Raw genomic sequence first — 25,446 nt, forward strand, 5'->3', positions numbered from 1 at the left:
GAACCAAAAGCCAAGAAATGATCACTGCAGAACAGCAGGGTGCCTGGCGAGAACTTGTGGCTGTTTTCAAATATGAAGGCTATGTTTTGCATTAAATTTTAAACAACCTGGTCCCTCCTCCGTTGCGTGACTGTGCCCCTGTGTCCTGCTGAGACTGCCATTAAAGCCTAAAATATCCTCCGACACAGATTGTGCAGTGTGATTTTGTTACAACGCGCCTTTGGCTTTTTTCCCATCCAGAATTCTTTCAATGTTACAGTGAATACACTTACACAGCTGTTCTTTGTATGAAATAAACGTTTGTTCGAAGACTGATGTCAAGTTGGACAACTTTGATAGTCAATGATTAGCAAAAAAACAAGGAAAAAATATTAGCCAAAACTGAAAGCTGCACAATCATGCTGCTAATTTTTGAAAGAATTAGTACAAATTAATCAATAAATTTGATGTCAGGACATTTTGCGAGATTGTTAGATTTATTTCACAGAAACTTAAGAAGCTATGTTTGCCATTCACATAATTAAATACAGTAGCTAATTTAATATAATCACTATTGCTTGTAAAAAGTATTGTATGCACGCATCATTGAATAAGGATAACCACTGCACTTCATAGCACTTTATTGAAAAAATGTCCAAAAAAAATCCTACAAATAAAACATTTATACATGTGTTACCGATATTTACTCACTCCGAGTCACTCAACATGGCTAATAGGTTAGCCAGTTAATAAACAGACATGTACACTCTCATCCATTGACACCCGTGATACTTACCAGCCCAGGCCCCGCCTTTTAAAGCCAAACACACTCAAAGTCACAGTCACATTCATTAAAATGCGGGAATGGTGCGCCCAAGTGGGCATTAATTGTGCCTGCACCACAAAGACACATTGTGTTTAATAATGCAAAACAAATTTTTCCGATAATTCAATGGGACGAGTCTACATTAATAGATTAATGGACAACAAATCGATAATAATTATTTAAAATGATAATTAGTAAAAGTCAAATTATTCAAAAGCAAATTCCTAAAAGGCTTGTGTAACAATAACTAACATTTATTTTGAACCACGTTGTAATTTGCTTATTCTGTAACTGGAAAAAATGATCATCATTTTTATTTGCAGGTCATATGATGTCGATCTGTCGAAAGAGTGTCGGGCAAGCTACAGTGTCCACCTTGTTTCCTTTACCGTCTTAAATGTTCATATGCCGTGAGTGGCACTAAACTGTGTCAGTTGTCACACATCACCACGTATGTGAGGAATGCGGCGCTCCAGGGGGTGGAGAGCGGCGGGATGACAGGCATACAAGTAATGTAATGTTGATGCTAAAAGCATGCGCTGGTAAAGGCGCCCGCTCTCGTAACAGAATACTAGAATAGATGTCGTATTTTGCCACTGTCCAGTGACATCAATTCAGGCTTGAAGTATGTTTTCATGTGTGGATTTTATATTTTGTGCAATAGAGCTGAACCATTTTGAAAAAAAAAAAAAAAAAATATATATATATATATATACAGTATATATATATATATATATATATATATATATATATATATATATATATATATATATATATATATATATATATATATATATATATATATATATATATATATATATATATATATATATATATATATATATATATATATATAAAACCCAATTTTTCTTCTACCTAAAAAAAAAAAAATACTTAAAACAGAATGCTATGTCTGATTTAATCGCAAAACAGTGATATCACTAAGCATTCCAATCATTGTTTAGTGATCTTACTACAAAAGAGGAGCTATTAATTTATTGTAGTGGTGCAGAGCTGTATCGGCCACCCATCACTGATTATTGAGTTATCATAGGTTATTCATCACCCCGCAGACCCGCTAGATTTCGGGAAGCCGGCTGCTGGAAAAGGAGATCTCAGAGGAAAAAAACACAGGATTAAGTCGAAGCATTAAAAAAAGCATTAAATTATATTTGCTCATACCTCCAAAAACCAGGGTGCAATCTGTTTGTATTTGATTTCATTCAATAACTCCAGAATATGAATTGGTTTCTGTTCATCTGCCAGAAAACTGCATCACTAATGACAAGGCGCACTGATATGAAATTTAAGAAAATACAGGATACAAGGTTTTGCAAAGGAGTCATTTTAACATGATTTATCAATAAGACGCTTCATGTTCCAATTTGTTTGCGCTTAATTTGAAAACTGTACTGTTTATTTCACGCCGATAAATATACCTGCAGAAATCCTGGTAAAGTGTCATCTACCCTTGCAAAGTGCTTTAACTTATTCCAAAGGGTACAAATACCCCCATTTGAACACCAAACAATATCAGATTTATCATATGTAAATATCTTGGTCTTATAGTTTGGCTTATGAACATGAACTAGCCGATTGACTAAGAGAAATAGCATAAAAATCAATCAATATATCTATAATATTCATATACAATAATCATCAGTGTTTTATATTAGCAAGAGCGCCAAATGATTCAATCCGAAACACTTAGAAAACTGATCGTGGATTTTGCTCTGCGCCACGCAGCTTCGTAAGCTTCACGACACAAGTTTAATGTTTGACATAGACGACCCAGATGCCATCAAATCTCCATCCTGTCAAGTTTGAGTCGGCGGCTCACGAGCCACTTGGTCGCCCTTGTGTCTGGCATCAGTACAGAGGAAGAGAATTAGAGTTTGGACACGTTTCAAGGATTCGAGTGCTATTCCAAGAGAGCAACAAAGAGTGACAGACAAGCCTGACAGCGGTATGACGGATTCTGTATGCACACAGCACGTGCGTGCCCATACAGTAACTTTGTCACTTTGCCGGTTTATTTGCTTTGACTCGCAAGCAATGACATGATTTACGACTTCGCTTCATCTCCAGAGCTCTTCGTGAAGTGATCATGGAATGAATTCAATTTGCAAATCAAGGCGTCGCTGTTTTCTTGCTGCTAAACGAGCGCAAACAGAGTTGGTGCCTCCTTTCAATTTGGCATGAGAAGAGTGAGAAGATGAAGGAGCTGACTATAAACACATCATGTTCATCGGTTCAAAATATAACCGCGGATAGATGCTTGTTAGTTTAACCCCGGCGGACGTACGCAATTATATCTATGTGGCTTCGGCGAAAAATGCGCAGTGACGTTTTTATTTGGAAAAAAAATTGGTGGGGCACCAGCCATTTTGGTAGGGCACATACCACGAAAACTACTTGGCCTTCTCATCCTGTCTGATGTGCCTCATAAAATGCTGTTCCCCAATCGAAAGCATTCGCTCGCTCGCAAATTAAAATGATCACAAATCAGGAATTATTCTTTTTCCGGCCCGTGTCAGTTTTGATTGGCCACTTGTTACTAGGCCGAGTTCACGTAGTTCAAGTGTATATGGCTCATGGTAGATTACATAACAGTAGATTGCATAAAGAATATTTTTCTCTAAAACGACTATATTTGTTCCCAATTTAAAGAGTAAAAAAGTTTAAAAGTCAAACTTGCACTTGAAGAAATAAAAACAAAAAAAAGTGTAAACGTTACTATTTTTAGACTGTGAAAGAATGTGAATCATTTTATGTCCAAATTTGAATAATTGAGAAATATCACCAAGAATATAAATGAAAAATGAATGAATGAATCATAATGATTGTCTTGTGTGTCCGTTTAATGTACACAACTACTGAGAAAGGAAATGTACTTTGCCTAGCAAGTTTGGCGGTAGCTAAAAAATGGTTACAGCTATTTGAATGTTTTAATCCCTCGTTTTGAGAAAAACACATTTTAAGTTTTGGCATATCCATCTTTCGACGGTGTGCATCGTGTACTAATTGTTTATTTTCATGAACTTTGATTATAATTTGAACCATTCGGTGGCTGGGAAATGAAAGTCGAGACCATAAAGAGTTAAATGGCCACTCCTATCAAAAAAATGCATTTTCATCAATAACTCAAAACCAAACCCTGTGACATAAATTTGCTTTCGTGAGAAACAACCAATCACAGACAGAAGGCGTGACTGCCAAAGTGTCAATCATATGTTTTGGAACTCATGGGCACACCTGCTCATCTTCATGCTGACTTGCTTTCTTGTATTTTGAGAGAATTCTGCAAATAAAACAGAATATCCACCTCCGATTAGAAAAAAAAGCTCAAGAGTGAACTTACAAGCTGCCTCTTCAGAGATGGGGGGACCACGGAGACCTAAATGGATTCAAAACACACCTGGAGTTAGCTAAAATACTGCCAGGTAAGTTAATCATGTTTAAAATTTTTAATTTATAACATTTAAACTTCAAACCGATTCCTGTAGTGACACTCTATTGTGAATGTTATGCTACTAACGTAGAATGGCCTACTTGTTTACTGTGCTAATGCTAGCTTGATATTGCTAACACTACTACTGTTTTTAAACTGGAGAAAATGTTCTGCTCCTATTTACCATGACAAGGCTCTTTTTAATTTCCATTCCCATCATGAATGGCCATGTTTGAGAATCATCCTGCAATATTTAACACTTAATTACTTCCCGGTACTGCTTTGTGGCTAATTTCAATTTCCCCTGTTATTGGTGGTTATCACTAATAACTAACAGCAGGAAAATGTAACATACTCAAGCCCGCCTTGTCACAAAAATCCAACTTTAGGTGTCAGTCTGCCCTGGAGTGAGTGCGGCCATAGTTGTGGCAAGCTAATGCAAAGAGTTGTCGAATAACTTGAAGGTGAGGCTGCGCCAAGGTTTGGTGGTCAATCACCATCCACAGCGAATTTTCATTCCTCCTGTCTGCCGCTGTCTGTTTAAAGCCGCATATTTATTTCAAACCCCCAGACAGCCCACAATTCATCACACGGTAACCCTGCTTTTATTAGTTTGTCATTCAAACTATAGAGAGGGGAAAAACAAGCTGTCAGTATACATTGCAGCGAGGCCGGAGGCCATAAAATAGACCAAAGCATGATAATAGCGTGAAGATATACTGGCGAGCAGTTGAATGTACCAACATAAGTGTACTGGAAAGCTACTCGAGTTTCAAGTCGGTCCTTGTCATAGAATTGGAGTGCTGAAATGGGGCACGAGTGCTGATGAGATTGTATCACTTGCATGGAAACGGCGTGAAAGGCCCTGGAAGTTGCCGTATACTCAAACACAGTCTACCAACATCTAGCAGGGCGCAGAAGCATGATACCACACACAGGGGCAGAGCCCCCTAAAACATCCACGTTCCCACCCTGTCACCTGCAAGAGCGAAGACTCATTATACAGTTTAATTTTCAAAAATTTTCCCCTGCTGGCAAAAAAAAAAGGAGAGAAAAAAAACGATGATTTTTCAAATCTCTGACAGCCGAGTCTTTCGCAGGATTTAGTCCATCTGAAAACATGTGGTAAGCCTTGTGGAATGTTTCAAATGATTCCCAGATGTGGCTCGCAGACAGGTTTAACCCATTCTTTTCCAGTTCAGTGGCAACGTGCAGGAATGGGGGACGCCTTGCGTGGAGAAAGTCCGAGGCGTATCAGAAATGTTTATCCCTTATCTCAAACTTTGTCGGGTCCCGCTGAACTTTACTTGAGCGTAGTTTGCCGTAAACTAAGATAAAAATGTCATCTTATGCTGGATTACCCAAGAACGAGTGCAAAGGTTTTTTTTTTTCCAGATGACTCAGCAATTGCAGGGTTCCGGTAAAGTACTACAAATCAATTTTATAACGAACAAAATGACACTTTCTCACTGTATTGCTTTTTTTTTTTTCCAGTAAGCAACCAGTAATATCACATCTCTCATGTAACCATTCAATTACTGCCATTATTTAGATATGCATTCTGATCTGCTGTTTTTAGCTTACGCAAGACTTTTTAACGGCTTATTTTCCACCGTGTTTGCATGCCGCATTAAGGTGCAGACTTGGAAGCACGGTGATGGATTATGGTTGCAGTAGGAACACCCCCAAAGATGGCAATATCCAGATAGGGAGGGCGGTAAGAGACGTGCCAAGTGAGCTGCAAGATATGAGCAACAAACTCATGTGAACCCATCCTTCTCGCTCCTTCTCACCAGGCCGGACATCTATGAAGTTGGCCTTCATAACGGTCAGCCTGCCAGCCAGCCAGCAATATTGGAAAGGCTGGCTGGGAGCCAGTGAATTGGACTCCTATTATTCGCAATCATAATGGACAGACAGAGTAAAGGTATTGTTGGGACAGGCACTTGCTGGGATTGTGAGGAGAACCTATGACGGATGGGCTATTACGGATTTTACATAGGTGGTGAACAACTAGGAGCAATTTACTACAGTCGGAATGCAGTTATCAATTTTTGTTCGGTCGTAGATTTTCCGTACCGCTTTTCGTCATCGGGGTGGATTACAATTCAGTGGTTCTAAAATGGGAGTATGGGTACCTCTGGGGGTAGTTGAAGTAACTTGACGGGGTACTCGAGATTTAAAATAAAATATGCAACATACTTTAAAAAAATTATGGAATTAATAATTTTTTTCAGGAAAATATCAGTTCATAAATAAATTTTATGTTCAGTAGGTTATTTGATTTCACTATTGTATCAAACTCATTCTCCCTCATACTATAAAGGTTCGACCCAACGTGTCCTGTTCCACCTCTCGTTACCTGTCCAGTTAATGATTTGTTTTTCTGAATACTATGATTCAAAAAGAAGATGCTTTAACTTGAGTATTTTTCTTGTGGACAAACATTTTTTATATAATTATTTCTTTTTGAAAACAGGTCTGACTTTATTGATTATTCTTTTGAGGACAAATATGTTTAGGTTTAATATTTTTCTGTAGACAAATATATATATATATATATATATATATATATATATATATATATATATATATATATATATATATATATATATATATATATCTATATATATAATAGAGAGAGAGAGAGAGATATATAGATATATATATATATATATATATATATATATATATATGTATATATATATATGTATATAATATATATATATATATATATATATATATATATATATATATATATATATATATATATATATATATATATTTGTCTACAGAAAAATATTAAACCTAAACATATTTGTCCTCAAAAGAATAATCAATATATATATATATATTTTTTTTTTTTTTTTCTGTGGAAAAATGTGTTTTAAAAATTAGGTTATTTCTCTTTGGTAACAGATTTCTTCACTCTAGGACACTTCAGGTTGATTATTTTTGTGAACCAATACAAATTAAGTTTGAAAGGGTCTAAAGTTTGATAAATCAGACATTGATCGTTTTTTAAGATATTTTATTTTAACCCAAAAACGCTTTGCACTGGTTAAGGGGTACTTGGCTGAAAACATATTTCACAGGGTGTACATCACTCAAACAAGGTTGAGAACCATTAAAGTAGATGACCTGAAGCTGAGTGAGCCCATCTGTTTCTATATAATTTTTTAAAACTAACGAACTTACTTGCGAAAAACAATTAATGTAAAATAATCAAATAAAAAAAAAAAATCTTTCGTTTCAAAGACAGTTCTAATAGCTTTCTTTGGCCCTTACACAGTCTTGTCCAAAGTCCGGGGGGCCAATTGCGGCATTAAAGCGCTAAACTAGCTAATAAATGAAACGTTGCTGTTTACTTGGCTGACTCGGTGCAAAATCTCACAGCCCCAGGCAATTGCTCATGCTCACCTGTAGCAAGTCCACCCCTAACTGTACGTTGTGTGTATGTGCGCTTGCGTCGGCTACGCTCAAAGTGAGTCGCAGGAAAACAAAAAGCTAGCCGCTGACATGGTAGCTGTCAGAGGAAAACAGACTGTAGCAGGATACTGTAGGCCATATGAGGCCACAGCAGGCTGGGAAAGCTTGTTACTGCTTTGAGCTTCCACATGTAAATGCACCGCAACCCCCCTCACCCTCCTCTCCTCACTTATAAGCGCCCCCTCTCCCGCAAGCCTCCCTGAGGAAAAAAAGCTCTGTTTTAAAAGCAGCGCAAACAGCTGCCAACTCATTTGCGGCTGCTGTTTTCCTTTTTATTTTCTGAAGGAGAATCTAAATGCGTTTCATGCGGAATGAGTGGGGACATGCCTTCATATGGAGATTCACTAAAATGATGCAAAAGACATTGCATATATTACCGGCTTTTGAATTATATTCATTGCATACTTTTAACCCATTCACTGACGTCGACGACTATCATAAGATTAGAGATCGACCGGTTATCGGAGCCGATATTTGGAAATTTGACGTAAATCAATATAAAAGTGTTGCCTTTAAGGCTGATTCAAAGGGATGTTTATTGTTTCAATTAATGCTCAGAAAATATTTTCAGTATTGTTAAATTATAGTTGTGTTTCGATGGACGACTATTGTTTTATTTGTGTAAAGAAAGGTTTTCCGATAGAAGCACTTCCGGTTATGCCTACGACGACGGATTTCCGTTTCCGGGTTTGCAGGCGGCCAAACTAATGAACAGTATCAATATTAAGGTTTATTTCTGTGGTTTTGATGATGGGTGTACTTCGGGTTTTGCCGCATTTCCATTTCCGGGATTGAGCCATTATTTTTCTAATTGTGTGATTCAATAAACATGCTTTGGGCATTTCAATGAAGTTCATTGTTTGCATTAATCAGTGTTTTTACAGCAATTTTTACACTTTTACTGCAAATGAATATCGGTTATCGGCCTCCTCTACTACTAATAAAGTATCGGTCCTGATATAAATATCCATATCCAATAAATATCCATTTTCTTTTTGGCAATGAATAAATGATTCACTGCCAGCACAGTCGAATGGATCTTTGACGTCTATAATCGTTAGTAGCAGTGAATGAGTTAAATTAAAGTTAATATGTTATCAGAATTCTACTCTACTAAAGAGCGGAATCCGTTTGAGTATCATATTTAAAACAGAAGTGTGATTCTGTTGTAAAATCTGTTTTATTTATTTATTTTTTCAAATCTGTTGTTTGTGTCCTGTAGACCATTGTACGTGGCCAAATGAAAAGTAGCAGAATCAATTAATCATCGCGCATTTTTATTACTCCCGTATTTATAAAGTGAAATATTATAGAGTGGTATTTTTTCATTTGCAAAAACATTCACACAAAATCTGTTACTGAATTAATTACATTTGTATCTCAAAGGCAACATGTAAAGCTTCTCTCACTAGTCCTGGAACATCTATCACAACTTCATAGAGTAAACTCCCTTCTATTCAAAGAAGACAAGCCTGTTTTTCTCTGAATAGCTGAGGTAGGTTCTATAGAAATAAAGGTGAATTTGGTAAAAAGCAAACCACAATAGGGCGGGTGTTCATTGTACTTTTTTTTTTAAAGCACAGACCACAAAACGATTTTGTTGATATGTAGTCTAGCAGTTGAATTCCCTTGTCTTTACCATGGAAAAGTTGATTTAGTGTTTACCGCCACATGTTCCCCGTGTACAACATCTGGATTAGAACATGTTTGTATGCAGATTTTTGCGTGTATTAGTGCGCGTTATCAGCACAGGTGGGTGTTGTTTTCTTTAAAATCGAGTCAGGCCAGCATTTTCCCCAGGGTGTCGGTGTTTGCGTTAAATTGAAACCAAATGACTGAAAGTGTTCTGGCTCCGCGCGCGGGGCTTACGGTGTTCTTGGCAAAAATCCGTCCGCTTCCATATTAGCTTGAGCAAAAGCTGGCAGAGATGAACAGAATGCAGCAATGAATAAGATCCCCCCACCAACCCCCCGGGCATCAATCCCAAACAACCATGTCATATGATAATGTCCTGCCATAAAACATGACTAGACGTCTTTTCCAAACAACCCCCTGGCAACCTCGTATCGCACGAAAATGTTCGAACATACACGGGGTTGAGTTACACCGCCGCTGAGTGTCCCATTTTGGATCACTGGGGTGCCAGATGCCAACATTCTCCCCTTCCCGGCATCTCATCACAGGAAACCCAGGGAGTATGTCCCTTTAATTAGGCCGCCCATGAAAATAATGGTGCATTAATGACATTTCTAGGGGGGCCAATGAGCTGGAACAACAGAGGAAAGACTAAATCACAAATCAATTCCAACAAATGTAATTAAGGTTTAATTAGCCCCAAGGGTGCCCGCGGAAAGCCGCGGAGGGGTACAACAACGTGAAGGATGAGCTAGAGGGGAAGTGAAAGAGAAATTTGGGGAAAATAGCCTTCATGTGGGTCATGAATTTCTTCTATTCTATTCCAGCGCTGAAGCAATAAAACAATATTGACCGGACGATGGTTTAAATCATAGCTTCCGTATGCTGAATGTGTGGCTGTTGGCACGTGTCTGCTCGGGGGGGGGGGGGGGGGGGGGCTGATTTAAAGGCGTCGCGTCGGGACGTGCTAATTCTCTATAAAAACAGGAGCATGTACGTCTAAAGCTCAGCATCGTTGCGGTGTTAAAAAAGAAAGGAAAGGGGTTGAGGGAAAGAAACAACGGGAAAAAAAAGACATGCAGGAACCGCAGGGAGGTTTGGAAAGGACTTGGCCCGTCCCGCTGGATGCCAGATCACACAAACGCAGACTCCCACGCCAATAAATGAGCTTCATAAACTGCAATTAAAACCCTGGGCACTAATTTGGTGGAAAAGGAAGCCTGTAAAAAAAGTATGTTAGGGACAGGAGGTGAAGACAAAAAAAGTGGAATTTCCTTGAACACTTTTGGACATCACAGCATGGCCTACATGCTAGATTGTCTGTTATGTTAACTCCTTCAACGCCATGGATATTTATATACATCAACTGGAAAACAATCATACATGTAGCAAGTTCATGTTTTATGGTTAAATGTGGAAGTGGATGTGGAATTCAGATTTGTAAAAGCAATATCGACAAAAAAAAAAAAAATCCTGTAGAAGGCTGCGTTGTGTCGCTTTGGATTTCAGTTTTGTAGTAGAAATTTAGTCTTGTCAATTATTAATCAAGATATTACTGTGTTTTTTTTGCAATTTATCGACAGATGCATTCCAGTTTATGAAACTGTTTTGGAATGAGGCTGGAACAAATTAATGGAATTTGCATTGATCTAAATTGAGTAGGATTATATGCGATACAAACATGGCCAAAAAAAAAATACTATACAATTTTTTAAGTACTTAAATTAATAGTTTAAAAAGGAAGTAATCAATTTTTTTTTTACTGCAATAATATATTACATGCACCCCCAAACACGGCGCCCTGCATAAATCCCAGCCCAAATAAAAGGAATCAAAACATTCTGATGTAGAACACTTCTCAAAATCTGAGCCTCACACAACACGTGCGTTGACTTCACGCGCGTCCAGCGCAGGGCGTGGACCATCAAGTGGAAAGACAACCGAATGAAGTTCTCGCGCTCGGATAAAACAAGCCAAACACACGCTTGCATACGCAAGCACGCATCCTGTTCCCGCCCTCCGACATGCAAAGTAAACTGTGAAGTGACACGCTTGATATGCTCAGCAGGTCCCTGTGTATAGTTAGCGATGAGTGTTTGTGTCATGTGATGCTTTGTGACTGTGCAAGATGACAAGATAAAGCTCTCTTGATGCTCAAATATCAGCGCTCAGGAATAACTGTGTATATTCCGTGCAAGAATTCCTAGTAAAACAACGACCGTTCCTTTTACACAGGATGGGTGGTTTCGACACTTCTTCCTGATTTAGGTTATTGCCGAGTATCGCCTGACATTGGGCTAGCTCGTCTTCCCCCTTAAAGACCGATTATAACCCTCGGGGCTTTATTGTAAGCTCTATTTCTTCATGCTACTTGCACATGGAACTTACTCAAATGTCATCTGTAAAATTGCAAATAGCTCTGTAAAGTCAATAAAAAAGATCACGTATCACTAGCTGAGAGTGGGTCCTTTTAAATCGTGGAATCTGAGCTGGATTGACTCAGCCCAATGTGATGTCCCAAGTCCCCTCTCTGCTACAGGTTGCTTAATTGCTTATTGATTACTGTGTCCTGTTGTGGTAGTAATTGAGCGCCACCATGAAGATTGCTGATCATAATACGTCTGACACTAGCTTAAAAGTAAAGGCAACTGGGTACGATGCGACCAAATAATAGCGTAAAATGTTTTGCAAGGATTTTAGTCAGATTTGAACTGAAAATCAAACTGTTTTTATGACTGCTGGTTACCTCTTTCGCTGCCAAACCAGAAAAATGGATGTTTGACGTCTATATTTATTGTCAGGAAAGCTGAAATGTGTCTTCTTATTGCATAGATGTCTGACTCCGGTCCTCGAGCGCCGGTATCCTGTTTGTTTTCCGGTTTTCTCTGCTCAACACACCTGATTCAAATCATTAGCTTATCATTAGCTCTGCAGGAACTTGAAAAGTATCCTCTTCATCTGAATCTGGTGTGTTTGAAAGAGAAGCTTCAAAAACATTCAGGATACCGGTCCTCGAGGACTGGAGTTCGACACCCTTGTCTTATTGTAACAACCAAAGATATCCATACTGTTTGAAACATTACTACACTTACAGTAATTCCACCTTTACTTAAAACTTTATTAGACATGTTTATTACTATTTTGAGTAGCTGATGGCAAAGTGATGATGAAGCAAGTAGTAGTTAGATACAAATATGACAGCATCAGATGATAGTAATCTGTGACTGTAGCTTTCCGGGCAACTGATAACGAATCACTGCCAGTCCAATATCAAACCTGTCTAAAAGAAGTGTGTTCAAAATTAAGCATCTTTGTCAACTGTGCATCCATATGTGAAAAACGGCACCCCACAAAGCTCTGTACGAAGGGTTCATCTATTCAAGAACAGCTATGAATGCTGTACCAGATGTAGCTTTTGAAATGCCACTCCGATGCCAAAAAGAGTGTCCCACAAGGCTCTGTCCTAAGTCTTCACTTATTCATGCAAAACTACAAAATACATTATTGCACACATGGCATAACAATCAGTCAGTTTTCAAACTTTTTTTGAGCCAAGGCACCCTTTCTATTGAATGTACAACTTTTGATCTTATACTGTATTAACAATATAATGTCATTCTAATCAAGGTTTTATCTAAAGGAATCAAAGACAGAAAAAAAATCAGATTTTTATTTTCACTCATTCAGTGTGAAACCTGGGCCTGTTTGGATAAACACAGTTGCGGAAAATGGGACCACTGTCAAAATGGCTTTATTTGCCAGAATGGGATTGTCCTTGGCAGTATCCTACCAAAAACTGTCTAAAGGCAGATCAGCAAAGCTTAGCTTTAAACCACTATTTTGTCGCAGTTCAACTACTCAATCCTGCTTCTGTGTGTCAATGAATGTATGTATAGTCAGTGAATGTATGTTTTCATTTCGACATTGCATTTTTTCTTTCAGATCATTCAAACAATAAAATACTGTATATCTGCCAGGTATCCCAGTCATGATTCTACCAGCTGGATTCTAAATAGGGGATGCCACAAGGCTCAATCCTCTGTCCTCAATCATTCTTGCCAATTCATATTTTTAATTGTATGAAGTATTTGTGAAGGGAATCATATATTAGGTTGTTATCATTATGTTCTTAGTTCATTGTTACCCATCTATGCAATCCTAGTTCATCTTGACCCTGTCCTTAGATAGAACTGTTGACGCACGAAAGTGTGAGCCGGGACCTTGGCCCAGCTGCCGGTGGCGCCCGGCTGGCTCTTTTGTTGTGTCTTGTAATCTGCTATGCTTCTATTCAATAAAAGCCGGGGGGAACGGCTGGGCAGGTGGAAAAACGCGTTGGAAGACCCACGAGTTACATTTGCCCAAGCGGTTTTTCCCTATGTCCGGCATAGAAAAGTCAATCTTGGCTGGTCTGAGTTACTCTTTTTGCTGTTTAAGCAGCTAGGCTTGTCCTAGTCTTCTTTTCTGAGATTTCTCTGACATTCTAACTTGGTCCGTTCGAGCCGGATGGTTAAGAAGCCTTCTCTTCGGTGGACGATCGACGACAGCTGAACCAATCGGTATACCGTCGGAATCCGTTGGATTCTGGAAGCCCTCCTTTCCACGAGGCCAGACGTCGGACACCGCTCACCGGAGGAACGCAAACACCATCCAACGAACCAGAGTGACTCGACCAGCGGAGAGATTGCAAGAACAAAAGGTCAGTCTGACGAGTCTGAATTGTCCACCGGATGTTAAACGTGCGGTCCATCGGACCTTAAACGGGCGGTCCATCGGACCTTAAACGGGCGGTCCATCGGACCTTAAACGTGTGGTCCATCGGACCTTAAAAGTGCGGTCCATCGGACCTTAAACGTGCGGTCCATCGGACCTTAAACGAGCGGTCCATCGGACCTTAAACGGGCGGTCCATCGGACCTTAAACGTGCGGTCCATCGGACCTTAAACGACCGTCTAGACGGGTTCAGTCTGACGAGACTGGCTGGTCCATTGGACCTTAAACGTATAGTCAATTGGACTTTAAACAAACGGCCTGACTTAAAAAAGAGAAAGTTTAACATCCGGTGCACAGTTGCTGATCATTTTTGTGATGTATGAGTGTGGAATGAATGTGGAGTGGCTGTCCTGAGTGACGGGAAATCTAAAACTGGTGAAACGGTCGTGAGTACAAACACCTGGGGATATCCGCCTTTCGAGGTAGAAGCTCGGTATCCGACACGACACCAGGCACGTAGCATTTCTCCCGTGACGAAGGAAACATAGTTAATCATGAGTAAAAAAAATAAGTCCTCCGAGGCCGCAACTCGGCCCAAGGAGGCAAAATGGGAAAAGGAATGTTGTTGTTTTGTGGATGAATTGAAGGAAAAAGTACGTTGGGCAGAGATAGATAGTAAAGGAAGTACTAAGTATGTGGAAAAATGGAAAAACCAATACGGCTTTTCAGGAGACGTGGATGATTGTGGTGGATTGGAGAAAGTGTTGCGGAAGTTGTCATTGAAGGACAGGGAAAGGATTGAAAACAGTGATGGTTAACAGTGGTTTAAATGCAAGGCTTTAGTTGATAGAGCCAAACCGAAACGACCATGGAAGGTGGCCGAGAAAAAAAGGAAAGCAGATGATGATTTGACCGCAGCCACTAACCTGTCGGCAACTAACACAGCCAGACAGTAAACCCAAATTAACGGTGGAAAACAGACACCAACAATTTGTACCTGAGTTTACCACCATATTCTTAAACCCAGACACCTGAGGTTTTCAGAGGCGGAGTTGACAACCAGGCAAGACCGTGGCCACGGCAGTAAGACCCTTTTCGGGACTGGGTCTCAGCTCCACATCTGAGTACTGAGGGTTGACATGAAGCCAAAGGAGTGATGCCATTTGAAATGGTGTGTGCAAAAAGTGTGTCTTGTTCGTGCTTAACAAAGTGCGCATATACGTTGTAAACTGCATGTTGTGTGATGTGGATCTGCGTGTGTATCTGTCAGTTTGCTAGTGTGTAACTATTGGTGTGTTACATGTTTGTATGTTAGATTGTTAGAAATAAACAATGATATTTGTTGAAATTTGGCTAAAATACATTGTTAGATCGGGCTTGATCTAGTCTGCATGGTTAAAAGTCAAAATGACAAATTTGAGATGGTTTCAAACCTGAGGTTTGTGGGCAGAAACTGGTCCATTCACAGGGTTAATTCTCAGCACACAGGTGAAATGAGAAAAATGGAAAAATATATTATGGGATCAGTTGAGACTAAATTAAGAATTAGGATGTTTCCAAATGCTAGATTAACTGGCAATGAATAATTAGTGGTTGAAACACAAATAAAATACACAAAGTTGTTGTGTTGTATGTGAGGCTATGCCAGGGGTGGATAGCCAGATGACGTTGAATTATAAATGTTGTGTTTTCATAGCTTAATAACATGTAGGCATGTTGTCGTACGATAGCCAGCTTGGGAGACTGTGGTATGAAAATGAGAAGTGATTGTGAGTGTAAGTTTGTGAAGCTTGCTCTGTTGAAATTTTCACACAGTTTGCTGCATGTGTTGCTGTTATTGTTCTTGTCATAGTTGTGGGAATTGTCGTTTTTGCTAAAGTTGATTTTGTTGTTGTTGCTGTTGTTGTTCTTCAAAGTGGAAAATATTTGTAATTGGCAAATTGATAGAGACCACTGAATTTGTTAGAACAAAGCTGAAGAAAAATTTCAAATAGCAAAATCGATAAAAGTTGAATCTGGAAATAGCAGCAGCCACTAAATGACCTGTAGAAAAATAAAACAGCCAAGTAGACACCAAACAAAGCTGCTTGCGAGAATTGCAGATAACAGGACAAACAGAGGCGCGGAGAGCAGGGGTGGCAATCAGAGGCCTCTGCCTCCCTTTTTGACCGTGACTGCGACCTTTTTTTCGTAATTTATCCTCCACTTTCTGAAAACAGGAATGCGACCCTTCTCTACCAACCACACCTGTATAGAAAATTGCATAGACACGTGATAGGGAGTTGTATTTCATGATCCAAGTAGCAAACCCTGCATGTTAAGACAAAAGGAGGCAGAAAGGACAGAATTATTTTTGTATACTGGCCCTGCAAAATACAAGTACGCAAAAGCGGAAGAAAGCCTGGCACCTTACAAAATATGAATTTAAAAGGTAGGAGATTGATGCCTTATATGTAATAATTGTTTGAAGAGATTAGCATGATAGGATCAGGTCTTACAGTAAAATAGATTCAACTGTGCAAAAGGAGGATGAACCAGTCGATATGTTAATTGTTTGATATAGTATAGTTTGCAAGAGTTTTCTAAAAACAAATCGCATTATGGTAGATAATGGATAAACAGGCTGAACATATTGACAGCAGCTGAGAAAATGCAAGGCTAAATGGAACTATACGACAAACAAAAATGTAGATGTGAGTGACCTCCAACACTCAGAGATTAGATAAATCGACTATTCAGCTGAGAGTGGAGTAGAAGAAGAAAAGTAGAAGAATGTAGGGGAGAAAACAGACATTCTGGTGTGATGGAGAAGAGGAAGTGCGTTGTGTTGGAAACAGGAATTGTGGTAGCGGAAAAAGAGGATGTAAGAGAGAGTTGAAAGACAAAATTGAATGCATAAGAATGTTGGCGTTGTGGCAAGAAAGATTTTGGGCAAGTGGAAACAAATGGAAGAAGGTTGGCAGAACTAATGAGATAAGGATGGCAGAATTGTTACTGACAGACAAAATTGCGATTTTCGCCATTGCGAAAGCCCAAAAACTCAGACTAAAAGACAAATGATGTCTTTTTTGAGGCTGATGAATTATTGTAGCATATGGATTCCAAAATTTGTTTTGAATTGACTAGGCCACTGCTTGATATCAGTTATGAAAAAAGCTGACGAGGCATTTGACAGTGTGAAATTGGAATTGGTTTAATTCATCCGTATTGACACTACCGGATTACAGCAAACCATTTGAGCAAAGAGTGACCGCTAAACAGGGATTCATGACTTCAGTTTTGTTGCAGAAGCATGACGGGAAACTGAGGCCAGTCAAATTTTACTCTGAGGAATTGGATGCAGTTGCTGGGCTGACCCCTGAAGGCGTTCAGGTGGTGCTGGCTGCAGCATTGGCTGGGGAGGCTTCAGTGGAGGTTGTGTTGTTTCACTCCCTCACGTTGAGGGTTCCCTATGTATTTGTTTTGTTGCTGGAAAACCCCCACCCCAAAAAATGACACTCTTATCGCCTGCATGACATTTATATTGCACCGCGGTTCTTGTATCACAGGGACACATTATAATTGTTAAATGTGGAGCATCAAACCCAGCGACACCTTTGCCCACACCTGTAGACGGCACCCCACACGACTGTGGAAGCCACGCCCAAATTTCCACCAAACCAAGACCTGACCTGAATGACACCCCTCTCCCGACTGGAGAAGTTGTTTTTTTTTGACGGTTCAGCTAGCAAAGGGGTAGACGGCCGCAAAAGGGTGGGATATGTAGTTACTACATATATTAAACATTTTGTTTTAAGGAACATTAAAATCGACATGTTCATTGCAAGCAGATGAATTGGCCGCGCTAATCAAAGCGTGTGAAATTTTTGAAAGCAAAGATGTTACAATATGGACAGACAGAGAGTATGGCATGTGTTTTATCAACTTTGGGCTAACCGCGGCTTCAAAACCACGATGAGAAAAGAAATGACCAAATTAGAGCAGGAAACCGATTAGGCAAACAAAGCAGCCAAAGAAACAGTCATAGGTGTGCCCACAGTTGCCAAAGCACAAGACAACCGCATTGACACACTACATGATGAACAAGACACACAGACCATCTTGATATCAAGGAAAACATCAGCTCCTAAACTGTAGCAGCAAAAATGGCTAAATAAAGGAGCATAACAAGATGTTGAAGAAAAAAGTAGATTGGCGGTTAGAAAACCATGGTTACTAAAATTCTGATTTGAATGAGCAGCAAAGTTGACACATGAGCTTTGCCATGTGTCAACAGGGGGGAATATGCATGATCAGTAGCATATGGGTTCACTTTTTATACTCAAAATGTTTGTGTTTTTTGTAAAAGTTGTGATATCTGTTTTTGCAATAATGCGCAAGTTTATTTGTGACCACATAGAGGCAAATTTCCAGAACCACCCGAAGCATTTCATATGATATATATATGGATGACATTGAATTGAACAAGGCACTAGGAAAACAATATTGTTTGGTCATAATAGACGCATTTTCAAAGTGGGTGGAATTATTTCCAACAGCGCATTGTGATGCAAAAAACAGTTGTCAAAGCATTGTGTGATCGAATCATACTGACATTTGGCAGTCTGAGAGTAATTAGAAGTGACAATTGATTGCATTTTGTGAAAAAAGCTGTTACTAAAGTTGGAGAACTGTTGAATATCAGAAGGGCTTGTTGAAAGAACAAATGGGACAGTCAAGGCCATACGCATAAAAACAATGCAAGTGATAAAGAGACAGCGACCAGATTGCATTCTTATTGTGGCCACAGAAATGAGATTTGTTCCGCTGAAGGAAAAACTTTATCACCATTTGAAATAGTATATGGAGGACCATACGGACTAACAGACTTAACCCATGACCAGCCACCTAGTGGATGTTCTTTTCCAGTTCACATGAAAAGACTGTTTGGCACAAGGGAGATGCATAAGCACAATGACTGGCCAGTGTGTTCTATCCCACAGAAAACCCGGGTCCAGATCGGAGACCAGGTGTTCCTCAAGGTGCTGACGACCTCGTTGGGACAGTGAACGCTGGGATGGCCCGTTCCAGATGATTGCAGCGACACCAACTGCGGTGAAAGTTGAAGGACGCGACGGGTGGATCCACCAGTCGCAGTGCAAGATCCTTCGACCCCCTGTTGACGGGCCTAGCGACGCCAGTCCCTCGAAGTGAGGATCAGCGCCCCCAAGTGCACGGACGGTGCACCGACGAAAGACCACAGAGTGAAGGGAGCTTCGTGTGGTAAACACACTCCTCCCAGGAGAATGGCCTGTCCGCCAGCACTCCTCCGAGCAGCGTTCTGCTTGGTGCTGGGCGGTGTCCTTGTGTCCGGACGACCTACGACGCCTACCCCTGGCCGACGGCTGTTGTCCACTGGCATTGTGGGCAACCTCAGGATTCTGACTGACACCACGGCAACGGTGATAAACGTCACATCTATCGCTCATGAACTGTCTATCACAATACCACTGAACCAGTTGCAGTCTCAAAACCTGGTAGAACGTTACACATCTGTCACTGATATGAGTCAATGGTATGATTATTGGTTTTATGTTATGAGCGCCCATGATGCGGATGCAGGCAAGTGGTTGTCATGGTCTAATTACATTACTTCTGTCGACGGTGATTATTGGGCCAATCCACACCGAAACAAAGGGGCACTGAATTGGCACAAGAAACTGACAATCAAAGTGTCGACTGATCGCGAACCTTCCATAACCTTTATTCTGCAACCAATGGTTTCGTTACCTAATGCAGATAGCACAAATTGTTCCATGCTCACGTTATGGGCTTGGTACATGGCTGGAGCCCATCCGCATGTCCCAATTAAAATTTGTTATAGTCGGCGCCATTCCAGCAATTCAGTTAAAACCACACGAGTCCTTCCACAAGTCGAGGTGACCTCTTTTCGGGGAAAAGTGGGAAAATTGACAAAAGGTGTTAAGATTCATTACAAGGGTGAGAATATCGAAACATTGTTAAAAGAAGATACTGGGGTGGGCATTAATGATAATTTGTTTATGGATCGCCTAGTTTTCGTTGCTAAATCATTACAACAGGATTGCATTGTGTGCATGAAACCTAGAGCAGCCTTAAGACTTGTGGAACCGGTACCATCTGAATGCGTTTTAAATTTGACCCAGGGAATTGCAGGAAATGACATGTGCAAACGGTACTCCCTGCACTTCCCAGTTGTTAAATTGGGAACCAAGCCCATGTTGTTTCATCCACCAACTGCTGCAGCATTCACTTGCTTCACACGATCGGATTGCTTAAAGATACAATGCGTAGATCATGGCACAATTAACAGTTCAATGTGCAATTTGACTGTGACTGTATCAACTGGCATTACCAGATATGTCGCACGTTCACAGTTGTGGTGGTATTGCGGTGGGGGAAATTTATATCCAGAATTATCCCCCCATTGGACAGGCACATGCGTTTACGTTACAGGTGTTCAACAGACTACTGCGTATGTATTTCCAGGAGATAACATTGTGATGAACTCCACCCATCGGTCCAAACGCAATTTTGACAAGCCGCCAGTCCCGCTTACCAGACAAACTCCAGTTTATTTTGACGTGATTGGCATGCCTAGACGGGTTCCTGACAAAGACAAATTGATTGATGAAGCAAACGCAGCGGGCTCACATCTGCCCATAATAGGTGCTTTGTTTCCAGTGACCGTGTACAAACACACAGAGTTGATCAACTATTTAAATCACAAGGTGAACACGTTGATTAACTTCACCGAGGCACTTTTTATGCACACCGCCTCACAACTACATGCTACTTCACTCATGACCATTCAAAACAGACAAGCACTCGACATGATTTTGGCAGAAAAGGGTGGTGTGTGCAAGCTTTTACCATCAGGTGAATGTTGTGCATTTATTCCTTTACACACTTTGTCCAATGGCTCGTTGTCGGAGACACTGACATTGCTCAGGGAGTACAGACTGAGGACTCAAAGTATGGAGGGAGTTGAGCTCAACCCCTTCCTGCAGTGGTTGCAAGACTCCTTTGGCGACTGGAAGGGGGTAGCTGTGGCCATTGCCTCTGTCATCGCCTGGATTTTCGTGCTGTCATGTCTCTGCATAATCTGCGGTGTGCCCTTGTGTAAGATCTGTGCCACCAAAATCATGGATGCTATCGAATTCAAAATAGCGGCGCAAGTGACCGTGGCCATGACTGGCTATCAACCTGTTGACTCAGACTCTGACTCCAACTCCGACTCCGACAACGACTCCGACTCTGATAACGACTCAACTTCTGTGTGAACCATTTATGATGCACCTACGGAAAAGGTTTCAGACGTAGGATGTTGATGTGCCATGGTTTGCAATATGTATATACATGTATTGGACCAAAAACAGCTTTAGCTTTTGCTTTTTCTTTTTCTTTTTTCCTTATAACAAGCTCTTGCTTGGGAAGGGTTTCTACCTTTTTCCCACTGGGTTTTTGGGTAGTTTTCTTCCCACTCAAGCAATAGCTTTTGACATCGTTTGATGTGTTTTCATAATGATAATCAGGGGGGATATGTGAAGGGAATCATATATTAGGTTGTTATCATTATGTTCTTAGTTCATTGTTACCCATCTATGCAATCCTAGTTCATCTTGACCCTGTCCTTAGATAGAACTGTTGACGCACGAAAGTGTGAGCCGGGACCTTGGCCCAGCTGCCGGTGGCGCCCGGCTGGCTCTTTTGTTGTGTCTTGTAATCTGCTATGCTTCTATTCAATAAAAGCCGGGGGGAACGGCTGGGCAGGTGGAAAAACGCGTTGGAAGACCCACGAGTTACATTTGCCCAAGCGGTTTTTCCCTATGTCCGGCATAGAAAAGTCAATCTTGGCTGGTCTGAGTTACTCTTTTTGCTGTTTAAGCAGCTAGGCTTGTCCTAGTCTTCTTTTCTGAGATTTCTCTGACAGTATTATAAATGCCACAGTGAGAAATTGTTCTTTCTATGCTCAACAGGGTAAGACTTAGCATCGCGGAGGCTGATATATGGCGCCGGGGATCATAACATTTACCGCGTTGCACAAGACAAAAAGAGGAGAAGGCCGCCATGACATCTGGAGGCGACCAGCTGCATGCAGAACATAGTGACAGGCACAGAGATTAAGGTCACACCGTCTAACTTGGATGAGCGCCAGGCGCCACATGATGCTAATGGGCCGGCAGAGGCAAGGCGTAGGTAGGCTGGCAGATGTCCACGCAAGGCTCCTTGTCCCTTCCGCAAGCCAGTTCTTCTCAAGCCAAACAGATGGATAATGATATACGGAGCATCAGCCAGCGCTTTGAAAAGTCCTGAAATATTCCATCCAGCCTTCCTTTATTATAGTCCACTCACTGCATCACTTTTGTTTCCTCACTTAGCAGCAAAAAAACACTAGTGTGTGGACAGAAAGAGGAAACGGGGAGGGGAAGTCAAATTGACACAGGAAACAAAACTATGAAATAAAAGAGAAGCAAAATAAATAGGAAACTGTGTCTAAATGGGCATCATGACAAACATTTTACTATAAAATATTGTCACTGCATGACTTGGGGGCGCAACCAAAGATTATTTTAATGAATCTATTAATCTGTCAATTAATCAATGAATAAGATTTTAAAAAATGTTGCATTTTACATTGCTTCTCTTGCACAAAATAAACTAACATAAATTGATACATTTACTGGTTTTGTGAGTAAAATGTCACAAGATTGGGAACAGTATCATCCTGAGACCCTGCTTATTCATTTGTGTCCACTGTTGTAGCCATTTTGTCTCAGCAAGACAGAGGAGATCATTTGGAAAAAAAAACTGAAAATAAGCCATAATGGACTATAAGCCACATGGTTCAAAGCCTGAGAAAAAAGTGGTGAAATTTATCGTGGAAAATTACTATATGATAATAAATTCTGTGCGCTCCCCTTGTGTAAACACAGCACCCTGATTGATATTTAATTTGTGAAATATAAATTTACCAGCAAAATCTACCTTTTTATCCTTTTTAGGGGGTGGTCATTTTCTTTCTGTTTGTTGCCTGAAAATGGCATCAAAATTGCTTGGGGCTATCCAATCACCTCTCACCTGCTGTCTGAGTTTGGTCATTTGACGTTTAGGAGCTGTGATTGGTTGTTCCATGCAACTGTTTCCCATACACTCCCCTTAGACGTTTTTTTGACCAGTTTAAGCTATTCCAATATAAATTTTGACATTTCATCCTTCTCGAATTGCATATCTTACAGTGACTTTTCATTCTCACGTATTTATGCTTGTCTGGCGCCTTTGGGGAGGTGAACAGTATTGTTTGGATATATTCGAATAGACAAGAGTGTCCATGACTTCCTGCGGTGCAATGCCTTAACTCACTTACGCTTCAGTGTTCATAAAAGCAGACGTCAAACAGCACGAGAGTCCGCTAACACAGAGAGCAGAAGGACAGCAAAAGCGGCCGGTGGGCAGCACTGAACTGACTGCGCTTGTAGTAAGCGGGCTCCTGGGAATCACTGGAAACAGCAACATGAGTCCACATTTCTAGACAGTGACTGCCCTAGTTTCAGGATCGCAGTCTATCCCGTGCTCTCTCGTTCTCTCTCTCTTTCAGTTTTGTTGCTCTCCGTCCAATGTCATTGTGGCGCAGCCAAATAAATCACGCAAAGTTCACATCAAGTTGGCTATGGAAGGGGACTGGATCACTTATCGAGCAGTAATGCAGAACTGGTAGGCGGCTTGGCGGATGAAGTCGCTGCAACTAACTCCGTCCAAGTTTTGAAATGATCTTTTCTTCCCTTCGCTGTCTCTCTGTCTGACTTGTCTTGTCCCCTGTTTTTAGGGCACCAGAGTGGAAATTTGGCCTGTCGCATGATATTACGGGTGACAAAGGAGCAGGGGAGCGTACCAAGGAGTATTACGGATGACACAGAAAAGGGAAAGTCAGAATTTAATGAGGTAGATGTTATCGTAATGAAATCATATTATTTGGGTGGGAAAAAAGTATGTAATTCATAAATATAGTGACTTTTGCTAGTAATTTAACATTTGCAGTATATCCTAAAAATATGTACTGTATAATTCTTTCTATATTGTTCATATGCACTTGAGACCCATCCGATTTGTGTCCGGTTTTGTGTCCATTTTTTTGTGTCCATGTTTCGGGTAAGGGCTGTAATATGAATGGAATTACATTTATTTTAGGTTTTGCCATAATGTTACAATTTCTTTTTAACTGTGTTCCTAATATTCGTGCATGAGGGACTTGAGATGTGCTGAGCCAAAAAAAAATATGAAAAGAAAGAAAAATCCAACCGAACCTGCCCAGACAGCATTAGCGCGCTTTCTGTCAGTCTTTCCCTCCTTTTTAAGGATGTGAGAAAAACCAGCCAAAAGAGAGGGTTTAAAAATCGAAGCGTGGAAGGCGCCAGGAGAGTTTTTGGGAGACAACTCGGGCGAAAAGAAACACTCGCCCTAAAAACTCAGCAGAGGTTACACGAGGACTCGAATATTCAGAGCATGTTCTAGTTTGCAAAATTAAAGAACGGGGAAGGGAAAGAGAGGACAACAGGTTTGTTCATTTGTTAATCCCCTAAAGCTCTCACTACCTCTGATCTGTTCATCCAGCTCTCTCGCTCCACGAGAACCACCCCCCCCCCCTCCACACTTTTATATGATAAGATTTCCCTGGAGATTCTGCAACTCCACCCCTGATTTTGCTCCATTTCTCTCATTTTGGGGGAAGACGTTATTGTACTCCTCTCTGTCATTTCGCCACTTCTTTCACGGCACAGCCTATCGCTCTTCAGCAGTGATGCATGCGTGACGCTAAGGGCCAAACCTCCACCAGGGGAGCCTCATACGAATTCAAGGTCACCTCTTGACAAAGCGCACGCGGCGGCGTATGAGGTGTTTCACAAGGCATGCCGTGTTTTCCAGTATTTGACACACTTCCCTACCAATCCGGCTTGGGACTGCTTGTGTGTGTGTGTACAATGGAAGCGGGTCTTTGATTCTGAAATGTTATGCAACACAAACATAGATAGCTAACTAGCTAACTAGATAGATAGATAGACAAGACAGACAGACAGACAGACAGACAGACAGACAGATAGATAGATAGATAGATTATAAACGCAAAGCTAACTAGCTAGTTTTTGTTGTTGGCTGAAGCTAGATAGATGCTAAGCTAACTAGATAGATAGATTATAAACGCAAAGCTAACTAGCTAGTTTTTGTTGTAGGCTGAAGCTAGATAGCTTGTTTCGATTTAGGCCGAAGCCACATGTCAGTGTTAGTTTCAAAAACAGTCTTATGCGATCGTGATATAAAACTCACACTTTTTTCAACACAC

This window comes from Hippichthys cyanospilos, chromosome 17 (genome assembly GCF_059441005.1).
Source record: "Hippichthys cyanospilos isolate Australia breed blue-spotted pipefish chromosome 17, RoL_Hcya_1.0, whole genome shotgun sequence".
Classification (NCBI taxonomy): domain Eukaryota; kingdom Metazoa; phylum Chordata; class Actinopteri; order Syngnathiformes; family Syngnathidae; genus Hippichthys; species Hippichthys cyanospilos.